We start from the raw sequence: 6,375 nt of genomic DNA, 5'->3' as shown, positions 1-6,375 counted from the left end.
GTGCATTTAAAGAGGATTGGAAAAAGTTTATTGAATATATTGAATTGTGTACAGCTGAAAACACTGGCAGCGTTAAGATAAATTCAAAAATGAAAATAATTTTTGATGAATAATGGAAAACTGATCGGTATAGTTTTTGAAAAATATGCAGGGATTTATGATATGTAAAATGAACCATGGAAAGAGAAGAAGCAAAGTCATTGATATCCATTCCTCTTTGGTTGTGTGCAGAGGAGGGCAACCCAGATGATCAAGGGTCTGGAAACTGTTACCGGAAAAATCCGAGGGCTCCCTTGGACAAAACAAAGACACCAACCAGGATAACTTGGAGCAAAACAGCAGCCTGTAGGCTTGGCCTTTATTGAACTGTTGCAACAGGGTGTTCCCCTCACTTTCAGGAGAGAGGAAAGACACAGAAAATGGCGTGCAAGACCTTATAAAAACTTTTGAAATTCCCATCCTCTAGGTCAAGCCCACCCCCAGAAACATCATGCATACATTACAGAAAGGAGGGGTTGAGGGAGGAGTTGTGGTGGTAACCTGAGTGTCCTGTCACCTGGCTGGTTCCCTTCTACCCCTCCCCATGAGTCATTTTCTGAAGACAAAAGGTAGTCACAGTTTCCTGCCCCCTGAGGGAAGATCTGATCATTGTCCTTTGTTCCAGTCCATGCTGAATCCACTCCCATATGCAAGTTCTTTGTGATCTTGATTGTCTTCTGTCTGGGATCATCAGGGTTGGCATAGCAACTGGGCAGGGCTCCTGTGGATGTGCTGGTATGGTGAAGGGATTATGGCGCCCTGTATCAAACCTTCCCCATTTTGTAGTCTTTCCTTCATGGAGTAAAATAAAAGTGGAACAGTGCAAATCCGATGTATGGTTGATTTTCTATGAATTTATAACAGAAGTGTAGCGTATGTAGTGTGTGAGTGTGTGTGAAGTTTGTACAAACTGAATGATGGGGGGGGTTCCTGCTACAAAACTAAGCCTTATGAGGAACGCTTGAAGGAGGTGGGTATGTTTAGCCTGGAAAAGAGGAGACTGAGAGGACTGACAGCCATCTTCAAATATATTAAGGGCTGTCATGCGGAAGAGGGAACAAGCTTTTTTCCTGCTGCTCTGGAGGGTAGGACTCGAACCCATGGCTTCAAGTTACAAGAAAGGAGATTCCCACGAAACATTTGGAAAAACTTTCTGCCAGTAAGAGCTGTTTGGCAGTGGAACAGACTCCCACGAGAGGTGGTGGACTCTTCTTCCATGGAGGTTTTTAAGCAGAGCTTGGATGGCCATCTGCCATGGATGCTTTCGCTGAGATTCTTGCATTGCAGGGGGTTAGACTAGATGACCCCTGGGTCCCTTCCAACGCTCAGATTCCCTGATTCTATGAAAATGATCTGGATTAATGACAGCCACCCACCAGTTTCATATTCAAAACTGTTTCCCACCCCATTATTACTATATATAAAGAATATATTAAAGCAGACAAAAAACAACTTACAAAAAGGATCAATAAACGTGTCACCTTTATTATATAAACCTTTATCATAACCACATGTCAGATTTTCTTTTGTGAACGAAATAAAATGGTTTCAATCAGTTTTTAATAACCAACAATCAAACGAAGAGCTTGGGGAGCATTCAGTGCTTTTTTTCTTTAAAAATGTTTAGGGGTACTCTCATTTTGACTTGAGGAAATCACCACTTTACAGTTCAAATTGAGGAAAATAAAAACAGTAAATAGACAAAAGTACAAAGAACATTTATTACCTCATATTACACAACACCGTTGTCCCATCTTTTGTTTTTACAGAGTCCTCATTAACTTTACACTTCTTTTCTGGCTGTGTTGATGAAAAATAGTTTGTAATTTTCCTACTCATATTAAAATACTGTCCCTCAATGAGGCCAAACTTTCATCGCTAAAACACACACATCCCCATTCCACACATTAAACGCTCGCTTCCGTCTGAGACTCAGGAAACACCGGGAATGGAAATGAGGCTGCCATCAGGGGCAGCTTTGGAACTGACGATGCACCGTACTAGAGAAGAAACTAAGAAATTCTAAAATCTTTGTTTCTTCTCCTGTTAGATTCACAAAATGTTTAGGGGTATATGTACCCCTGCATCCCCCCCCCCCCGAAAAAAGCACTGGGTAAATTTGAACAAGGTTTAGATCAACTCCCCAGATGTTCAGTGTTCAGGGGTTCAGTGCCTGGCACCCACAAACTCATGGCAAAGGGGAGTCTTGCACCCACAAACTCATAACATTTCACTTCCTTGCAACCTTAGGAAAGCTGTTTGTTTCTTGATGGAAGACACTGGGCAGAAATGGAAAGAAACAGGGGGATGAGGAGGTCTAAGGGTGAAGTCCTGCTCATGTCCATCATAATACTGGACAGATTACTACAGGGTGTTGAGAGGGGTTATTTTTAACTATTAAGTGAGAAACAGCATCCACAGTCTAGCCCAGAAGTGTTGTCCCTTGGTGACTCCGCCATGTTGAAAAGCGTGTGTGTTTGCAAGGCGTTTCTTTTTTCTCCCTTTTTAAATTTTAAATATTTTTATTAACTACAAATTAGAAAACATACATATTTACAACAAAAGAAAAAGAAAATACATATAACCAAGGGGGGGAGAATTAGATAATATTTTGTCACTTTTCATATTTACAGTTATTTATACCTCTATAAAATGCTATTCACAATAAAGCAGTGAAATGAAAGATATCAGAAAAAGAAAAATAAAGAAGTAAAAGAAAAAGAGCATAGGTGAATTTTTTTTTAAGTAGATAAGTGCTCACAATACATAGTCATTTCCCATCTATATTTATATTCAATTGTATAATTTCATCTTGTCCTTATCTACCTTAAATAAAGTGTGTGTGGGGTTTTTTAAAAAGACTTCCACTGTGTTTCCTGTCCTGTTCAGAAATGCACCATGCTGGCTGAAGCCAGCTCTAGTTCTTTTCTAAATTGAATAAAACCACTTAACCCACTGGAAGAATATCTGAAAAATAAATATTAAGGGGAGCAATGCCCATTGTTAAGCAAGGTAGCTAAAGTAACGGAGTCATGTTTTCCATTGTGACACGTCCCCTGCTGATTGGATGGCCGAGAACTTTGGACAGAGCATCTATTAGAGTTGAGTGAGAGAGGGAAAGAGGGAGAAGCGAATTGTGTTTTGGGGGAAAAAATGAAACCATCTCGTCTCTAAGTAGGATCTCTTATTCTTCCCCGTTTCTTTAGCTATTCCTTAAGATTTAGACACATAGGGAACCAGGTCATGGTTAGATTAGTTTTTAAAGATTGTCCTCAGAGGCCCCTTAGATGCTTTGAGGGAAATGGCTTGAAGTGCAGGGATAGAGAATATCGAGGAAATAACTAGAATCCATTTTGTGACCTTCTTCCTTTTCTTCCCTAGATGCTCCGGTCTGCGCAGGTTGAGAGAGCTGCTGGCCTCCTGTTGCCGCTCCATCAAAATCCACCCCCTGGACTGTTTGAAGGAGGAAAGCGTGGTGGTAGATGGAAGAAATATTAAAGTGAGAACGATTTATGTGAGACCGAGAGACCAGGGGATGGATGCCACCAGTGATTCCACCGGTGGTGAGTGTTGATCTTCATAAATGAAAATATTACGAATCTTTTTTCTTCTTTTCTCTTCCAGGCAGTAACAGCAGAGAGGCCATGCCCATTGTTAAGCAAGGTAGCTAAAGTAACCGTGTCATGTCCTCCATTGTGACACGTCCCCTGCTGAGTGACTTGGCCGAGAACTTTGGGCAGAGCATCTATTAGATTGAGAGAGGGAAAGTGTGAGAAGTGAATTGTGGTTTGGAAATAAATGAAACCATCATCTCGTCTGCAAGTAGGATCTCTTATTCTTTCCCGTTTCTTTAGCTATTCCTTAAGATTTAGACACATAGGGAACCAGGTCATGGTTAGATTAGTTTTTAAAGATTGTCCTCAGAGGCCCCTTAGATGCTTTGAGGGAAATGGCTTGCAGTGCAGGGATGGAAATAACTAGAATCCATTTTGTGACCTTCTTCCTTTTCTTCCCTAGATGTTCCGGTCTGCACAGGATTCGAGAGCTGCTGGCCTCCTGTTGCCGTTCCATCAAAATCCATCCCCTGGACTGTTTGAAGGAGGAATGCGTGATAGAAATGGAAGAAAGATTAAAGTGCGAACAATTTATGTGAGACCGAGAGACCAGGGGATGGATGCCACCAGTGATTCCACCAGTGGTGAGTGTTGATCTTCATAAATGATAATATTAAGAATCCTTTTTCTTCTTTTCTCTTCCAGGCAGTGACAGCAGTGAGGCCAGAAGCTCCAGGAGAGCTTCCTTTTCTTCCCTAGATGTTCCTGTTTGCGCAGGATTTGAGAGCTGCTGGCCTCCTATTGCCGCTCCATAAAAATCCATTCCCTGGACTGTATGAGGGAAGAAAGTGTCATAGTAGATGGAAGGAGGATTAAATTAAGAACGATTTATGTGAGACCGAGAGACCAGGGGATGGATGCCACCAGTGCTTATACCAATGGTGAGTGTTGATCTTCATAAATGAAAATATTAAGAATCCTTTTTCTTCTTTTTTCTTCCAGGCAGTGACAACAGTGAGGCCAGAAGCTCCTGTACATCTCTCCCACCGCTTTTGCCCAGTTCCCCTTCCCTAGAAATCCAGTTAGAAAAATAAATTAATAAATATTTCTATTGTTATTCTAATAAAGTCTGTGATCCTTGGGGTTGCTTTTGTCCAACAGTTGTGGGCATGGGTGGAAATCCCAGGTCACCTGACGCCTGGAGCAGAGCTTGATGGTGGTCGCAAGGCTCCCAGATGTGGTGGGAGAGCCAACCGATGTTCCCTTCTTGCCTCCAACAAAACACGTTTTGTGGTTGCACCACAAAAGAATTAAAGTGAGAACCATCTATGTGAGACCGAAAGACCAGGGGATGGATGCCACCAGTGCTTCTAGCAGTGGTGAGTGTTGATCTGTCTCCTGCTGTCGTGCCACTAAGATCCATCCCCTGGACTGTGAGGAGGAGGAGACTGTGATGGTGATGGAGAAGGGAAAGGAAAGATAGAGAGTATCAAGGAAGCATCTAGAACCCATTCCCTGATTATTTTCCCTCTTCTTCCCTAGGTTTCAAAGTCTGAGAAGGCTCCATGGGCTGCTGGTCTCCTGCTGTCGCATGCCGAAGATCCATCCCCTGGTCTGTGAGAAGGATGAATGAGAGGAGGTGAACATCATAAAGAACGAGAAGGTGGAGAATGTGAAAATCCAAAGGATATATGTCAAACCATGGGACCAGGGGATGGATGCCACCGATACCAACATGGATGGTGAGTGCTGATCTTTGTTCATGAGGAACAGGGAGGCTGGAGAGAATCTGTCTCACTGAAGGGGGGTGGGGGAGAGGCAGCTCCCTTATTCAAGAAGAGTTCAGGAATGGGATGAAGACTTTGGGAAGAATTATTATTTGAGAGTCCATGTGAGAGGAGGACGTTTTTGAGGAAGCAAACATGTTTTCTAGTGCAAGGAAGAGACTTTCTTCATCTAAAGTGTAAGTAGGATTCCACATTCTGCTTCTTATGCTATCCCTCAAGATTTAGAAACATAGGGAACCAAATTCAGCAGAGAGATAGAGAGTATCAGGGAAGTAACTAGAATCCATTTCGTGACCTTCTTCCTTTTCTTCCCTACATGCTCCGGTCTGCGCAGGCTGGGTGATCTGCTGGCCTCCTGTTGCCGTTCCATCAAAATCCATCCCCTGGACTGTTTGAAGGAGGAAAGCGTGGTAGTAGATGGAAGAAATATTAAAGTGAGAACGATTTATGTGAGACCGAGAGACCAGGGGATGGATGCCACCAGTGATTCCACCAGTGGTGAGTGTTGATCTTCATAAATGAAAATATTACGAATCTTTTTTCTTCTTTTCTCTTCCAGGCAGTAACAGCAGTGAGGCCATGCCCATTGTTAAGCAAGGTAGCTAAAGTAACCGTGTCATGTCCTCCATTGAGACACGTCCCCTGCTGAGTGACTTGGCCGAGAACTTCGGGCAGAGCATCTATTAGATTGAGTGAGAGAGGGAAAGTGTGAGAAGTGAATTGTGGTTTGGGGGGAAATGAAACCATCATCTCGTCTGCAAGTAGGATCTCTTATTCTTTCCCGTTTCTTTAGCTATTCCTTAAGATTTAGACACATAGGGAACAAGGTCATGGTTAGATTAGTTTTCAAAGATTGTCCTCAGGGGCCCCTTAGATGCTTTGAGGGAAATGGCTTGAAGTGCAGCGATGGAGAGTATCAAGGAAATAACTAGAATCCATTTATGAACTTCTTCCTTTTCTTCCCTAGATGTTCCGGTCTGCACAGGATTTGAGAG

The 6,375-nt window shown here is 42.7% G+C and overlaps 1 long non-coding RNA gene across 1 annotated transcript; it reads left to right on the top strand.

Annotated features, from left to right (window-relative positions):
* The first annotated feature begins 985 nt into the window (after window positions 1–985).
* LOC310680123 lies at window positions 986–6,111 on the top strand. Its single transcript, XR_014512645.1, has 3 exons — window positions 986–3,927; window positions 4,333–4,534; window positions 5,136–6,111. It is a non-coding gene; the product is annotated as an uncharacterized lncRNA (long non-coding RNA).
* Window positions 6,112–6,375: the final 264 nt, after the last annotated feature.

The sequence above is a fragment of the Podarcis tiliguerta genome, assembly GCF_965153285.1.
Source record: "Podarcis tiliguerta genome assembly, chromosome: 6".
Lineage (NCBI taxonomy): Eukaryota > Metazoa > Chordata > Lepidosauria > Squamata > Lacertidae > Podarcis > Podarcis tiliguerta.
Note: the sequence above shows the minus strand (reverse complement) of the source record. Positions and strands in the feature narration are given on the sequence as shown.